General features: G+C 49.5%; 1 long non-coding RNA gene across 1 annotated transcript in view; it reads left to right on the forward strand.

Moving 5' to 3' along the window:
- Positions 1–17,779, forward strand: part of LOC138285239 (uncharacterized) — a 73,123-nt gene that overhangs the window by 23,043 nt on the left and 32,301 nt on the right. Inside the window, exon 2 of the long non-coding RNA XR_011201549.1 lies at positions 1,525–1,610. This is a non-coding gene — a long non-coding RNA (uncharacterized lncRNA). The remainder of the gene's footprint in view (positions 1–1,524; positions 1,611–17,779) is intronic.

Genomic DNA, 17,779 nt, shown 5'->3' on the forward strand with positions numbered 1-17,779 from the left:
CCATTCCTGCTTTCATCCAGTGCACCTGCTCAAGGTGCACCATGTAGCAAACAGGAAAAGTGCAGATTATCTGTAATAAGGCACCTGATGTCCCGTGGCCCAACCTACCATGGGTCCTGAGCAACTAGGCCAAGTACCCCTTCAGCCCTGGACTCTCAGTGGTAGCGTGGGTCGAGAAGTCCAATGCTTCTCGGGGGCAGTTATAGAGATGTGAACACAGGTTCACAACTCAAACCACATAATCACATCCAGCAGCAGTATTAAATTATTGTCCAGTCAAATACTTGCTTTTATTTAAAAAAAGGAGTATTTAAATATGAACACAAAGTAAAATACAGCATTCATAAACAATAGACATGGTCCTCTGAGTTCAGGGCTCTTGTGTTTAAACAGATGGGTTCTTGGGTTCCACTCCCCTCTCAGTGGCAATAGTGGTTACTCCCCATTTGCTATAGGCAACTTTCAGATTAAGTCCTGCTGGTAGTCCGAGTCACAGGATTCCCACTTTATTAAAGTCAAACGTGTTCCAGCACTGAAGCACTATATGGCAGACAAGTTCCTCATGGACAGTGTGGCCCGTAAATCAGTCTTACTCGCACCAGCAAGGTCTGAAGGAACAGAGTCTCCAACTTTGCTCCACATATGTGCTACAGTCTGATTGGTATGGCGTCCATCTTCACAGTGGCCCCACCTGCCTTATGAGGTCTCCTACTTCAAACATGCAGATAGGCAACAACCCAATTGTTGCAATAACAGTAGCCTTCATCTGGCAATTGAGGGCCAGCAACCTTTCCCTGCATATGGGCAATGACCTAATCAATGCAGGAACCATCCCCTCACACCATGCTATAGATATCCGATCACTAGGATCCCTCACTGGGTGTTGCTCCCTCCAGCAAAATTCTCTTTCTAAAAGTTCCTAATGGTATTGGCAAGCAGGCAGACATTGGTGCTTCAGGCTCCAAGAGCAGGTGATTATGGAATCACTGGGTGTGGTCTGCTCACCTATCTAGGAGACTGCCAGGCTGTGGCCCCCAGTCCTGGTCCCTGGCAAAAGTCTTGCATAGCTTCTCCTCTTCTTACAGCCCGACTGGCTGCTTGACAGTTGACAATTCTGGGGGCCATGATTTTCCCTTCTTATAGTCTATTTCCAGATACCAAGTGTAATTTAGAGTCTGAGTCTTGGAAGTTAATGATGGGGTTATGCTTCCTTTTGAAGTGCCCCCTCCTCTGCCTGGTTCTTCCTTTAATTTTGGCCCAAGAGATGGGATCCCTGGGACCTAAAGGTCAACCCTATGCCTATTCGCCAAAGGCTATGTGTGGGGTGGGTTTAGCAGTGGTGGGTTGGCTGCCTTCAGGTGGGTTGCTAACTCTGCTAAGCCAGCGCTAACCCTGCTAACCCCCCAAGAGCCTTGAAATTGAAATAACAATGGCCTGTGATCTCTTGCTGTGCTGCCTACTACTTTTCATTAAACACTAGTTGGGTTTAAGGCTTTCATACTTTTTGTGTTTTATTTTTAACAGATGGTGTATTGGCCGGGAAATGCATCAATGGTAAGAAAACAGGGAGTACTGGACTGACCTCCACACAATGACCCTAGGTGCCAGAGGTAAAGTAGAAGATTCTCCAGGGGCACTGGTGTGAAGAGTGCCTAGGCTGGATCTGGTGAATTGGCTAAAGAATAAGTTCACATAAAATAAAAAAAATTGGTCACGTCTAACAGCATTACTATTTATTTGTTGCTTGCTTGCATGTTTTATACTGTTTGTGACTAAGGGGGTCATTATGAACCCCAGCGGTTCAGACCGCCATGTTGGCGGCGGCAAAGACCGCCACTGGCACGGCAGTCTGAACCGCCAAATAATGTTCACAGTGAGAGCTGTCTGTGGCGGCCCTCCTAGACCACCAGGCTGCCCCCGACAGGCAGCTTGACGGTAGAGGAAATCATTATCTGACAGGGCAGCGCTGCAAGAAGTGCTGCTCTTTGGATAATGATCCCTTTTCCTTTTCACCTTTCACTAGCCCCTCCAGGTGTGAACTGGAAGTTCACTGAATGCAAGGGAATCTTTGGGTGTTCATTGACAATACTTGCCCTGCCCCTCCACAAGAACAGCTAGAAGAAATATAACTGAACGAAACCCTATCTAAATTCACATTCCCTTCCCTGCCTCCTCCAATGGGATGCAATGCGGTCTCAAGGCCTGCAGACCCTTTCCTCATTACCTAAGTGTGAGTGAATTGTTTATGATGGTGATAGAGGCCGGACAGTCTAAACATAGTGAGCCCCACCAAAAGGGACTCCAGCCCATACTATATATGAAAAATATGGTAAACGTATATGCACATATTTACAACAGTGGGCTGGATTCACTAATGATGGCAGGAAAAAGTCCTTTCCAGAACATGGTACCTTCAAGATAGAGAGATTAGCTAATTTTCAGAAGAAGCTGAAAGGAGAGATGCCGAACAGTGGTCGCTCCTTATGCAATGGCACGAAGAAGCACACAAACAAAAACATGAATCCCAAGTCCGGAGTATGAAAAATATGAAGAACTGGAATAACAAATTGCCTACTTTAGGGACAGAGCTAGAGCATATGGTCCGACTGCTCTGTCTCCTCATCTATTTCACTGGATCACTGACCCACAAGAGAAAGATAGTAAAAACACAAGGGAGGAGGATGTTCGCCATGCCAGCCAGCGGGGCTGGGGATGCAGTTGCCTATGTGCCCGGAAGTGGAGCGGAACCTGCAGGATCACCAGTAGCCCAAACACAACAGCGTAACATGCAAGCTAGTGCTGGCAGTATGAGGAATAGGCACAAGACGGATTCCACTCATGTGGCTCGGTTTAATGCACATCCTCCTCAGGGTTTAATGCACATCCTCCTCGGGGTTTAATGCACATCCTCCTCGGGGTGTGGGGTTTGATGAGAACGGAGTCCCACAGTCCCCCTGAGAGGCAGACAGGAGGATAGAAGTCTAGAAGGCGTTCCCTTCTCCCAACAAAGTTATGCAGACGATAAAAGCCAAAACATTGCTGCATGCCAACTGGGATACAGGCCCACTGCTCACAAGGAAAGGAAAGAAAACCCCCAGGGTTCGTGCCTGGCTCTAGGATGAGTGCCTGTGTCAGGCAAAGCAAAATCCCCAAAGTTGATCATCTATTAGTCATTTATTAGAATCAATCTTTGAACAAAACGATCGTCGATGCTTATCTAAGACAAATCATTTCATGATACTTCCATTGCACTTTTAATGAAGTATAGCCGTTGAATTTAATGGAATTCCATACTTAGGGGTTCATTACAACCCTGGCGGACGGTGTTAAAGCTGCGGTAATACCGCAAACAGGCCGGCGGAAAAAAAAAGGGAATTATGATCGTGGCGGAAACCGCCAACATAGACAGCCACTTTAACACTCCGACCGCCACAGCGGTACAGACAAGCAGCACGGCGGTCACTGCCAACAGCCAGGCGGAAGACAATGTACAGCCCACAGTATCACAACCCGCCAATCCGCCACCTTTTCCAGGGCGGATTCACCGTGGATAAAAACACGGCGGAAACAGCTTTTGCAATGGGAAAACACTCACCTGAAAACACTCCACGAGGAAGGAGGCCACCATGGAGCCCGAACTACAAATACTCCCTGCGCTTGTCTTTCTGCTCCTCTACGATCACCATCTACGTAGGTGCCGAAGACAACAGTGAGTACTGCACCTATGACATAGGGGAGGCAAAAGTCAGGGGGACACACACGCAACACCCCCACCCCCAACCCCACCCTCACCCACTACAACACACACACCAATGCATGTCTAAACAGCACAGTAACAACCCCCAACACCCCCGGAAGAATGCAAAGACAAAAGGAAATCAGTTCAAACATTGTAATGTATAAAGATACAGTGAGCTAATATATACAGATATTTATACACATTCCAGAATTGATACATTACGATTAGTAGTGCAGGTATGCACATATCAATGTCCGTGCACCACTGGGCCCAAAATGCATGGGCGAGGCCCACACTAGATACCTGTCCACAAACGGAGAGAACACTGCAGGGGCATCAGATAGAAATACAACAGGCACCTCAGGGGGAAGCGAAGGGGGGCACCTCAGCCAGATTACAGCACCACGCCAGATCCACAACGGGGCTCCATGCCCATTGATGTATCCTGGGGAGTGCAAAGCCACAGTCTCTCAAGTCTCTACAGTGGGTGGGTTGCCCACTGTACCATCCTGGGGAGTGCAAAGCCACAGTCTCTCAAGTCTCTACAGTGGGTGGTAGCCCACTGTACCATCCTGGGGAGTGCAAAGCCACAGTCTCTCAAGTCTCTACAGTGGGCGGCTTGCCCACTGTACCATCCTGGGGAGTGCAAAGCCACAGTCTCTCAAGTCTCTACAGTGGGTGGCTTGCCCACTGTACCATCCTGGGGAGTGCAAAGCCACAGTCTCTCAAGTGGATAACAGTTTCCACTGGTTCTGGAGGGGGACTGGTGCCAAGACTCCCTGTGACAGTTCCTGTTCCGTCACTGTCCTAGCTGAACATGGCCTAACTATGCTTGATTTGGCAGTCTTTTCCTTGTTCAGCGGTGCTTTGCCATGTCGGTCTTTGCCCTGTTCAGCGGTGCTTGACTTTGCAGTTTCTGACCTGTTCAGCGGTGCTTTGCCCTGTTCAGCGGTCTTCACCATGGCGGTCTATTCCCTGTTCAGCGGTGCTTTGCCATGGCGGTCTGTGCCCTGTTCAGCAGTGCTTGACTTTGCAGTTTCTGACCTGTTCAGCGGTGCTTTGCCGTGTTCAGCGGTCTTCACCATGGCGGTCTTTTCTCTGTTCAGCTGTGCTTTGCCATGGTGGTCTGTGCCCTGTTCAGCAGTGCTTGACTTTGCAGTTTCTGACCTGTTCAGCGGTGCTTTGCCCTGTTCAGCGGTCTTCACCATGGCGGTCTTTTCCCTGTTCAGTGGTCTTCTCCATGGCGGTCTGTGCCCTGTTCAGCGGTGCTTGACTTTGCAGTTTCTGACCTGTGCATTGGTGTGTGGCATGACGGTCCCTCATTGCCCAGCGGGGCTGTGCCTGCCGGGGCCCTCCAGGCGCTGGCGGTGCTTTCTGGACCAGTGACGATTGTGCTGCCCTCCTGGGCACTGACTCTGGCGGTGGTCTCCGGACTAGTGACGATTGTGCTGCCCTCCTGGGCACTGACTCTGGCGGTGGTCTCCGGACCAGTGACGATTCTGCTGCCCTCCTGGCACTGACTCTGGCGGTGGTCTCCTGACCAGTGACGATACTGCTGCCCTCCTCCTGGGCACTGACTCTGGCGGTGGTCTCCGGACCTGTGACGACAGTGCTGGCGGAGGCGTCCCGGCTGCCGGGGAGGATGGCGCCCTTCTCCGCCGTGCTGCTCTTCCCAGACTGTGCAGACTTCTTCTGGCCCTTCACCACCTTTGGAGGAGTCACAGTTGACTCAGCACTCCCCCTGGGACCCATGTGAGCAGTTTTGCCACCAGGAGTCTTCACCCTGTCCCATCGGCCACTTTCCAACTTAAGGTGCTTTACAGAGGGTGGACTGGCAGTGCTTTGGCTCCGTGTCACACTGGCTGCCTTGGTGGCCGGTGCACTCCACACACCTTGAACACGCACCACTGGTACTGGACTTTTTTTGGCTGAGGTGCTACTACGGGACCTATGAATTGGAGGGGCGGGGTGGTGGCAAAGAGGTCAACGTTGCTAAGGAAGAGTTGCTGATGAAGACTGGGATGGGTAGCTGGAGGGGGCCTGGGAGTGGAGGAAGAGGAGGTGGTTGTAGGAGGTGTAACTTTAGGTGATTTGGGTGCAGGTGCAGGTACTGGAGGCTGTTGTGAGGTGGATGGATGTTGGGTGTGTGGGTGCCCGCGTTTGTGTACTTTGGGAGGGGGCATCACAGACACACTGGGAGTGGACACAGGGGACGTGTAAATGGTAGTGGGGGTGGTGAGTGCAGGTGAGCGGGGTGTGGTGCTGGGTGTTCTGGTGCGAGTCCTAGTGCCTGTAAATGTAGTGCATGCAGGTGAGAGTGTAGACGAGACTGGGAGGGAGGAGGGAGAAGACGAGGAGGGGGATACAGTGGAGGCAGTGGATGTTGCTGTGTCTGTATGTGGGTGATGCTTGTGTGAGTGCCTGTGGGATGTGTGGTGCCTATGTTTGCCAGAGCTACTTTTGTGTGTTGGGGTGTGTGCATGCCTGTCTGATGGTGTGCTTGGGATAGGCTGGGGTACAGGGGATTGGGTCTGGGTGGAGGAAGTTGGAGGGGGGAGGCTAGACACAGGGACAATGGCTTCCATCAGTGCTGAGGCCAGAGATTGCAGGGTTCGATGAAGGGCAGCCTGACCAGAATGAATGCCCTCCAGGAATGCATTACCGTGTTGCAACTCCCTTTCTACACCCTGGATGGCATTCACAATGGTAGACTGCCCAACAGTGAGTGACCTGAGGAGGTCAATGGCCTCCTCACTGAGGGCAGCAGGGGTGACTGGGGCAGGGCCTGACGTGCCTGGGGTGAAGGTGATGCCCACCCTCTTGGATGAGCGGGCACGGAGCGAAGGCTGAGGGGCTGCTGGGAGGGCGGTGCTGGTAGGGGGGGTGGCGGCTGTACCTGTAGAAGTGGGGGGCACAGATGGTGCCGCCACCACAAGGGAGCTCCCATCGGCGGATGAGTCCGTGTCGCTGTTTGGTGATCCGGTGACCGACGTGAAGCTCCCCTCGCCCTCCGTCCCACTGGTGTATTCAGAGTCTGTGGTGTGGCCCTCCATGGCCATGTGGGATGCAGCTCCCTCGTGCTCCGGTGCCACTGTACCTCCGCCTAATGATGCTGATTCACATAAGAACAGAGAGAGCACAAAAAGGGGGGGGGGAACGACAGAAGAAAGACAGGTTGAGTGCATGGATTACCGCTACCGTTGGCGGACAAGACAGACACAGCAGCCCCCTGCACTACGCCGTGCTCTTGGCCTCTACAGATGCAATTCCTGGGATCTGCCCTACATGACTATGGTGGTCATCTGCACACATAGATGACACAGGGGCATGTGTACTTGTACTTGGCACTCTACAAAGGTGGGGTGGAGTGACACATGGCCTGCATTACGGAGGGGCCTAGCCTACGGGACTCGCCCTGGCCTAGGGAAACCCACAGCCCTCCTCCCCCACCCAGACCCCTCCACTGCGCGCAAAGTCCGCTGAATGATAGTGTACTCACCCCCTTGTGTCTGCTGTGATGCCCTCAAGCGCCCATCCAACTCAGGGTAAACCACCGCCAGGATCCTGAACATCAGGGGGGTCAAGGTTCAACGGGCACCCCTCCCACGTTGGGAGGCCATCCCCAGCTGAGCCTCCGCCGTCTTCTTGCTCCAGCGGCGAATGTCCTCCCATCTTTTCCGGCAGTGGGTGCCCCGTCTCTGTTGGACCCCCAGGGTCCGGACGTCCTTGGCAATGGCACGCCAAATGTCCTTCTTCTGGTGGGCGCTGACCTACATGACATGTACAGGGGAAGAAGAGAAGTCATTAACAACAGCACCGTCGAAGTGGGTGGCCCCCATCCCTGCTCTTGCCATGTGGCACATGCATTCACAGTCCTTCATGTTCCCCGACCTCTGCCCCCTTCCTACTGACATCCAGCCCTCTCCACCCAGGCATAGCCCATACAACGTGCTCCCTGTGTACTTACCTGTTGGTCTGGAGGACCGTAGAATAGCGTGTAATGGGGGAGGACCCCGTCCACGAGCTTCTCCAACTCCTGAGCAGTGAAGGCAGGGGCCCTTTCCCCAGACGCAGCAGCCATTGTCTCTTCCAGACCGAGGTCACAGCAGCACTTGCAGTGTAGGTCCTCTCCTGTCGTAGATCAGGTATCGAGTGATTTAACAGATAGAAAATAGCGGTCACGTCCGCGGCGGTGACGTCCGCGGCGGTGCGTCTCATCACCGCCGGCGCACTTCATCATTGGCTCCTGGGACCAATAGGGTCCAATGTTAACCAATGCAGCATTGCGCCGCGGTCTACGACCGCCTACTGCAACGGTGTACAACGCCAGCACAGATACCTCACTTCCAATTGTCCCAGTTTAGAGGTCAGGCAGCCCCCATGTCAGGGGCCCACATGGCTTCATTTACTACTGCGTCACACATACCTAGGCCTACACTCGACACACATACAGGAAGAGTTTTGTATTTGGTGCTGTGTTCTGTGTAGCTCTGGGTACATACCTGGGAATTTGTTGACTCTGTGGTCGCTGTTGTCCTTCCTAGGCACCATCAGCTGGGACATGTGAGGAGATGGCGGAATCCTCCGGTGTACCGACCGCTGGTGGACCAGTTGACAATGGAGGAGCGACATTTAATCATCACCTACAGGTTTGACCGTGCCACAATCCAGGAACTGTGTACCCAGTTGGAGCTGGGATCAGGGATGTCCCAGCCTATGTTTTCCAACGTATTGTCCAGAGTGTTGTCTGCCATTCTGAAACACGTAAGGAGCTACATCGTTTTCCCTCAGGTGGAGGATTTGCCTACAGTTAAATGTGACTTCTATGCCCTTGGACATATCCCCAACATCATAGGTGCCATTGATGGGACACATGTAGCTCTGGTCCCCCCCACAGGAGTGAACAGGTGTACAGGAACCGGAAGAGTTATCATTCCATGAATGTACAGATGGTATGTTTGGCAGACCAGTACGTCTCCCAGGTAAGTTCTATGTTCCCTGGCTCAGTGCATGACGCCTACATCCTGCGGAATAGCAGTATCCCGTATGTGATGGGTCAACTCCAGAGGCACCGGGTGTGGCTATTAGGGGACTCTGGTTACCCCAACCTGTCCTGGCTATTGACCCCAGTGAGGAATCCCAGGACCAGGGCAGAGGAATGCTACAATGAGGCCCATGGGTGTACTAGGAGGGTGATCGAACGCACCTTTTGGCCTCCTGAACGCCAGGTTCAGGTTCCTCCATATGACAGGTGGTTCCCTATTCTACTCACCAAAGAAGGTGTGCCAGATCATCATTGCCTGCTCGATGCTTCACAATCTTGCTTTGCGACGCCAGGTGCCTTTTCTGCAGGAGAATGGTTCAGATGGCGGTGTTGTGGCAGCTGTGGAGCCTGTGGAGTCTGTGGACAGTGAGGAGGAGGCAGCTGAGGAAGAAGACATAGACAACAGGGAGTCAGTCATACAGCAATATTTCCAGTGACACACAGGTGAGGACATTTTTTTTTACTATTACATTCACTTTCACACTTCTACCTCTATCCTGTCTGTCAATTAGTAGCAGTATTTGGTAACTGAGTTGTACATTTCCATTACGGTTTCACAGGTGTGGTTAGCAACGTGCGTCATCTGCTTGCATCCTTCATGGACTTGTGATGTGTGGCATAGGTATGTTGGCATTACAATAGAAAACGAATTTTGACACTGTCATTGATAATACAAATTTACCAAATCACAGACTGACTCCAGATTGTTTTGTGCTTCAAGGGTGTTTATTTAAGTGCTCAAAAATGGAGGGGGGTTGTAAAATGGTGATGGGGGATGGTGGAGGAATGTCCATGGCAGAGTCCAGTCTATTCGTCTCACAGGTGCTTTGCCCATATGGGCATAGGAAGTGGAGCTGGGGCAGTTCCAATCTGGACAGGGTAACAAAGTGGGACAGTGGGAGGACAATCAGGGTGGTCTCATTTCCTGGCGGGGGTCTTGCCATCTTGCTCTGTCCTGTTCCTGGATCTCAGGGACCGCTTGCGGGGTGGTTCTCCGTCTGCAGGGGGTGGGGTGCTGGTCCTGTGGCTGTGCCTCCTGTCCACTAGCGCCGGCGGAGGTGGTGGGCAGTTCATCGTCCATGCTAGTGTCAGGGGCCCCTTGGAGTGCCACTATGTCCCTCATGGTCTTTTGTATGTCCTTCAGCACCCCTACGATGGTGCCCAGGGCGGAGTTGATGGTTCTGAGCTCCTCTCTGAACCCCAAATACTGCTCCTCCTGCATGCGCTGGGTCTCCTGAAACTTGGCCAGGACCGTCGCCATCGTCTCCTGGGAGTGGTGGTATGCTCCCATGATGGAGGAGAGGGCCTCGTGGAGAGTGGGTTCCCTTGGCCTGTCCGCCCCCTGTCACACAGCAACCCTCCCAGTTCCCCTGTGTTCCTGTGCCTCCGTCCCCTGGACCGTGTGCCTACTACCACTGCCCCCAGGTCCCTGTTGTTGTTGGGGTGGTGGGTTATCCTGGGTTCCCTGTAGTGGTGGACACACAGCTGATTGACGTGTCCTGGGTACGGAGGTATGGGCCCACTGGGTGGGTGCTGTGCTGGTGTTACCAGAGGGTGGAAGGTCAGTGTTGGGCTGTGCCTGTGCGAGGGGAACCGACTGTCCCGAGGCCCACGATGGTCCGGGCTGGTCATCTGGATCCAGTTGGCCAGAGCTGCTGTCGTCACTGTGGGCCTCTTCTGTGGGTGGAGTGGAGATGTCTGGACCCTCCCGTGTGGTGACGTTCCGTAGTGGTCCTGCAGGGGTATAAGAGCATGATTATTGCATGTGTTTGTGTCATGGTGTGCAATGGGTGGGTGTGCGTGTACCCCAGTGCAAGCATTCCTGTGTGGGGGTTTGTGTGATGCTGGTTAGGGGGTTGTTATGGGTATGTGCAGTGAACATGCTTTAGTGAGGGGTGACCATGCTTAGTTGTGTCATGCAGGGCTTGGTGTTGGGATGGGTGGTTTGTGTTATTAGTACATTAGTGAGGAGTTGGAGTGATAGGGGAGGGGGTGAGGGTGGGGGTGTGTGATAGCATGCAGGTAGGGTGGGGGATATGATAGTTAAGATTTGACTTACCAGTGTCCATTCCTCCACCGACTCCTCCGAGGCCCTCTGGATGCATGATGGTCAAGACTTGCTCCTCCTATGTTGTTAGTCGTGGGGGAGGAGGTGGGGGTCTGCCGCCAGTCCGCTGTACCGCGATGTTGTGCCGAGAGACCACAGAACGCACCTTTCCCCGTAGGTCGTTCCACCTCTTCCTGATGTCCTCCCGATTTCTTGGATGCTGTCCCACAGTGTTGACCCTGTCCACGATTCTGTGCCATAGCTCCATCTTCCTGGCTCTAGAGGTGTGCTGCACCTGTGAGCCAAATAGCTGTGGCTCTACCCGTAGGATTTCCTCCACCATGACCCTGAGCTCCTCCTCGGAAAACCTGGGGTGTCTTTGGCGTGACATGGGGTGGTGTGGGTGATGTGTGGGGTGATGTATGTGCTGATGTGTGTGGTGATGTGTAGTGGTGTGTGGTGTTTTTTGCGTGGACTGTTGTATGGGTAATGGTGTTGTGTGCCTCTGTGTGGTGGGGTTCTCAATTGCTGCGCTCTCTGTCTCTCGGCTTCCTCAACATTTCTGGTGGTAGGGGTTTGTGGGTGATGTGGGTGTGTGTTTTATATTGTGTTGGGTGTGTGGGAGTGGTGTTTGTATGTGTATCAGGTGTGTGTATTTGGAATTGTCCAATGTGGCGGTGTTTTGGAGATGTGTGTGTATTTTGAGCGCGGCGGTGTGTACCGCCAATGGAATACCGCGGTTGAAAGACCGCCGCGTGGATTCGTGGGTCGTGATAGCATGGGCGTGTTTCCGTTGGCGTGACGGTGGAGGATTTGTTTTCGCCAGTTTATCACTGACCTTTGGTGTGGCGGACTTGTGTGGGTGTCTGTATTTCGGCAGATTTCGAGATGTGGGTCATAATAGCTGTGGCGGAATTCCGCGGCCGCGGCGGTGTGTTGGCAGTCTTCTGCACGGCGGTAAGCGGCTTTTACCGCCAATGTTGTAATGACCCCCTTAGTTCCATGCTCTTCCAGTGCATTTCGGGCAACTCGTCCCCTTCATCAGGGATAAAAACTGTGAGAAAAAAATGTGAACATGTATGTAAAATAGGAAGCAAAAGCTGGAAGTCATATCCACAACCATCTGTTCTAAGCCGACTGTCAGAAATGGATGAAATCCCTGTGACGGTGCATTGGTGTTCTTGTTGTGTCTTGAGTGGGGAGAAAATCCAACCAACTGAGATACCCCACCGCCAAAATACCTGAGAGGGCTGTGAGCCTAAGGCAACAGTAAGTCCCTCAATACAACCCCGTTGTCAGAGCCAGTGCTTAAAAGAAATTTACATAAGTTTCGGAACAAAGTAAATAAATTAACCATCAAAATCCGATACCGTAGTAGTGGTGAAATAACCAAAGTAAGAACGAAAATAGCGTCTACCTGTGACATATCTGTGACAACAGATAGAGGAGATATAGCAATATGTATTAAAGTCCCCGAAATCTTACCTAGGCTGCGGCTTGCACCCCGTGTGAACCAATTCACTGCAGCCCAGACCGGGTTCACCAGATTTACAGTGCTGAGGTCACGTGACAGGCGTGCTGGTGACTGCAACGTACACCCACATCTATCTGTCAGCGCCTGCTTTAAATATGCTGTTTTAAAACATCTGACGCGGCCCGCGGAGCCAGCCAACAAAATTCGAAAATGTGTGAAACAAATTAAAGAAAAAAAGAAACCCAGGCTTACCTCTATGTATGCATATGACAATATATTGTAATTGTAATAGTATGTATATAGCGCTTACTACCCTGATGAGGCGTCAAAGAGCTTATCAGCGAGTAGCACCCTACCCCGGAACCTAAAAGAAATTAGTGGTGGATTACTATAGGGAAATATGAGTACAGTATTAGTATTATTAGGAGTTAATTTGAGCAGAGGATATGTGAGTTTGTTAGCTGGACTGACTAGAGTAATGGAGGGATAGAGGAGGGAAGAATCCAGAAGTGTCAATATATTTGATTTTCTATTGTGACAACAAGGGTATACCCGGGACATTTATAACTAAAGATGTTTTTATGCTGACAGAAGCATTCCATGAAATTGAAACTGAAGTATAGGAACATTAGCTGTAGACTTTCAATGCATATATGGTATACCTGAAAATCTATGCTGTTAAAAAAAGTCAGATAATATTGATAATAAGGAAGAAAACATTACACAGATGTTAGCTGTGAGCCATGAGTGGATCTATGATGAACATCGAAGGATATGGGGCCAGATGTAGGAAACAGTTTGCGACTCGCAAACGGCAAAAATTGTCGTTTGCGAGTCGCAAACCGGAGTTTCCTATGCAGAAATGCATTTTGCGAGTCGGAACCGACTCACAAAATGCATTTCCGACTCGCAAATAGGAAGGGGTGTTCCCTTCCTATTTGCGAGTCTGAGTGGTATGCAATACCAAAATCGTATCGCAGTTACCATCCACTTCAAGTGGATGGTAACCCACTCGCAAATTGGAAGGGGTCCCCATGGGACCCCTTCCACTTTGTGAATGGACCCAAAAATATTTTTTCAGGGCAGGGAGTGGTCCCAGGGACCACTCCCTGCCCTGAAAAAATACCGAAACTAGAGGTTTCGGTTTTCTTTTTAAGTGCAGCTCGTTTTCCTTTAAGGAAAACGGGCTACACTTAAAAAAAAAAAACTGCTTTATTGAAAGCAGTCACGAACATGGAGGTCTGCTGACTACAGCAGGCCTCCATGTTTGCGAGTGCCTATACTCGCTATGGGGCCGCAATTTGCGACCCACCTCATGAATATTCATGAGGTGGGTCATTGCGACCCCATAGCGAGTTGCAGTCGGTGTCTGAGACACCGTACTGCATACCAATTTGCAAGGTGCAAATTGCAAGTCGCATGGACTCGCACTTTGCACCTCGCAAATTTTTAAGTTGCTACATCTGGCCCATGGTATTTAAGAAAGCTCGATAATAAAGAAGTATCAATAACACAAATGAAACTGAAACCCAAGTCAGCCTATACGGTGGCAACATATATATATAATAATATACGAGATATTATATATATATAGATAGATAGATAGATAGATAGATAGATAGATAGATAGATAGATAGATAGATAGATAGATAGATAGATATCGCTGCAGAATGAGGACTCATTTTGAGCACTATTTGCACTCATCCTGTTCTTGCATGGAGCTGCTGCTCTGCCTATGGGATCCAGTCCAGCGTGCTGTTGCTTGAAAAGTGAAGACAAACAATACATATTTCCTCTTGCTAGATATGCACGCATGTGCCTGCGGATATAGGGGATAGCATCCCTTTGATTGATGTGCCCATCCATTCCAATGACACTTGCCTTGATCTCTTCTGCCATGGGGACCCATTACTAGAGTGGGTCAGTATATTCCACACTTCTTATCAGGAGCTTGGAAAGTTTAACAATCCTCTCAACTAGAACATGCTAGATGTGACTCATTTTGCTCTGACTGAGCCAGAATGTATCTATGAGCACCATAAAACAAAAGCCTCCATTGTTTGTGTTGGAAACAGTAAAAGTGACCTCATTGTAGAGAACATTCTCCTTCAACTGCCCCTTATGAATTCAGTCTTCCGCATGGACTGTTATTTTACAAGCACAGCTAGCAAGAGGGGTACACATACTTCATTTGGGGATCCTGAGCCTATCTATGGGTGCTCTTAGAGTGTACTGAAACTTGTTATCAGGATAAACTATTCCTGCTATGAGACACTTTGTTGATCATACTTCGCAGTGGAGAGGGGCATGCAGGCTGCCTCAACTGCTACTAGCTTCTTTTCTGCTTTAATTCCAACATATTGTATAATAGTTGCTTTGGATGAAGTGGGAAGAATTGCAGAGACCATGGAAGAGATTGCCAACTCCCACGCATTAGCTTTAGCATTAACGGTAGACCAATTATACATCCACGTCATGATGCTGGCTCAGAATAGGGTGGCATTTGATTACATGCTAGCAGTGAAGGAGTGGGAGTTGTGCTATTGTATGTTCTAAATGTCACATTCATCATCAGAACACCTTAATCTGTATTAATGAGCAAATAGGTCATATCAAGGACACTGGTAGGAAACAACATGAGTTACAGAATGGGCTATATTTTAATCCCTTTGCATTTTGATATAGTTAGACACAATATATGGACATTAGGTAATGAAAATATTTGAAATAATCATTGCAATTGTTTTAATTGTGGTTGTTCTGTATGTATATGTATTATTAAGAATAATACTGTGTATCACCCAAAACACTTGCACAAATAAAGACACAGCCAACAATTTTTCACTATTAATATGAACGGATGATGATGTCAGTTTTAATGAAGATGTGAAAAAGAAAGTTTTGAGACTATTTGAGATAGAATTGTTGTAACGTTTTGCCTTCCGATTAAAAAGGGTGGTTATGCAATCATAATTTTTTATTCTAACTGCATGAATGTCAAATGTACCTTCCACTTCTATATATAACAAAGTGCATGGATATATTTTTTTTATTTAGTATAAATGTTGTTTTCTTATTAATTTGAAGTGCCCTTTTGCCTGAGTATATATTTGTTAAGTTTCATGTCCATGGTAGTCCTAGAAATCATTTTATGTACAGTACATTTGAACATTTCCTGTTTCTCGGAGTAAAGTGGAACACATCTCTCAATATTAGGAACCAGAAGTACAATTAAAACAAAATTAATGAAGTCAGCAGTGTTTTCATTTATTGTAGCTCGGTTCCAAGGACATTTTGCATTTTCTCTGTGAGAAGATTAGGCCACTTGCTCGTAGATAAATTTCACTGAAAGTGGCAAGTTTCTGCCATGTTTCCACTCAAAAGAAACATTTATATGGCCGTTCAAATTTGCATACATTTTAGTATTATATGCTCTCACGTACCATTTTGGGTGAGAGCTCTGATTGTTTGAAATAACAATTGTTCCTTTGTTATTTGCTGTGCTGCATGCTATTTTTGCATTAAATGCGTGGTAGCCGTTAGGATCCGGAGGCCTCCAAAACGGCCCACACTCCCCCCGCCAGGAATACACAGAGCGACAAGTTCTTATAGTTGGAAGAGGTTATTTTATTTTTTAAAGACATATTTCAAAACATCTCATAACTCAACAAGCACAACGGTTAATAGCAAGTGCAGCAAAGGTTAATCATTTAAGAAAACATTTTTATTTACATGTTAACGAGAATTTCTTGTGACCGTAAATCAATCTGACAGGATCCCTTCCTGTCCTGAACCACCATTGGACCACACAGGTGACCCATGTCTCACCTGTATCGGTAGGAGGGGCGGTTACCCTGACTACACCGTACCTTGTCCTCCTGTTTCGGGTTCCGCCCCCCCTCCAAACACCAATCAGCACTGGGGTGTAATGGGGGGAGCCAAGAGCGGAAGCCCTATGTTCCCCCCAGTGATCTGAGGTCTCTTACCCCCTGATTTGGTGGATACATCCGCTGGTTGGCTCAGAACTTCAGGATCCCATCCCAGATGTCCTCCCGGGGGCCCCACCTTGGGGACCCCCTCCTATTGTTTCTAGTCACATTTATATCTCAACTTCCCAAACCTTACTTCCAAAAACTGCTAATATAAAGGAGAGGGTGGGTGGGACAATCGCAGGTCGCTGCGCAGGTCCCGGCCGCCTCACACAGGTAAAGAAGGACTAGCCTTCTTTGGGGGGCTCTTAAATAGCCCCCCACCGGTATGCGGCGGCCGGATCCAGCCCCAGCTAACTTCCGCCCCCAACGCCTCGCGAGCCGCGAGGGCGGAAACGCGGCCGATTCCGTGGGCACCTGGCGAGAATGTAGAAAAGGAAATGGGGGAGTGCCACAGGGCCTTGGAGGCCCGACCCCTAATGGGCCGCGCCCCCCCACTTCGGTGCAGGCGCTTTTCCCTTGGCTTCCCAATGTGTTGTGTTTTATTTGATCACTTTTGGATTTGTTCATATCCTCAGAAAACATTGAAACAGTGGCCAGCTACTCACCAAGGCACATACAATTTTTTCTGGGCATGGGGTCGACCATCACCTGAGTAAACCTATCACCCCAGACCTTTCTGAACGCTATTCACCTGGAGGTGCCCAGAGTGTGGTGGATTGTAAAGATGCCACCACTTTTTATTACCCAGACTTCCGTGCACAGATCAAGCATTAGTTAAAAAAAGGTTCCTCACATTTCTGAATGGAAGTTATGGTATTCTGGGGAACAGCACAAGTCCCACACAGTGTTCTTAAACATCCCCCGATGAAAGCAGTACCTCATGTGCGGGTCGGCAAATGACAGGACCAGGCCAAATAGTTGACCATGTGAAGCCAATATAGTGTTAATGTGATCTTCACATCGTAAACATTATGGCCTATTACTGTTTGGGGCATTAGGCTCATAGACAGGTGTGAGGCATTGTTTATATCGGGAGAAGTGTAGGAACATTGTATGGTACAACATTTGCTATTTGCCTGATGAGTTGAAAATGTCTGTCACAGAAAGGGGAAGACATTGTGATTTTTGTTTTCATACTTTGAAACTTGAAGGGTATGGTGGGTAGCAAATCATATTGAGATTCAAGCAAGTCACATCAATGTGAATTTCCCTGTGCCTTCAGTTTTCAGAAATGTTTGGAGTCGGTACATTCTCCTGGGTGCCAGGCGGCCCTGTCTCCTAATACTGCAGACATCCCACTGGAATCTCCCCCATCAAAACATCCCCTGGTGTGTAGCTCAAGGAAGGATACCTTCTCAAATTCATGGAAATCCCACCCATGTCTGATAAACCCACATTAAAAGGAACTATGGGAACACAGAGCTGGGTGAAGCCTTGGGAAGAATATGTTGCTGTTTGAGGAAGACTGCAACAAACAAAGACGTTTTCGTAAAAAAGATTGAAAATCGGAAAAATGTCTTGTTATAGACTTTGTCCCACCCG

Source organism: Pleurodeles waltl, chromosome 1_1 (assembly GCF_031143425.1).
Source record: "Pleurodeles waltl isolate 20211129_DDA chromosome 1_1, aPleWal1.hap1.20221129, whole genome shotgun sequence".
Classification (NCBI taxonomy): domain Eukaryota; kingdom Metazoa; phylum Chordata; class Amphibia; order Caudata; family Salamandridae; genus Pleurodeles; species Pleurodeles waltl.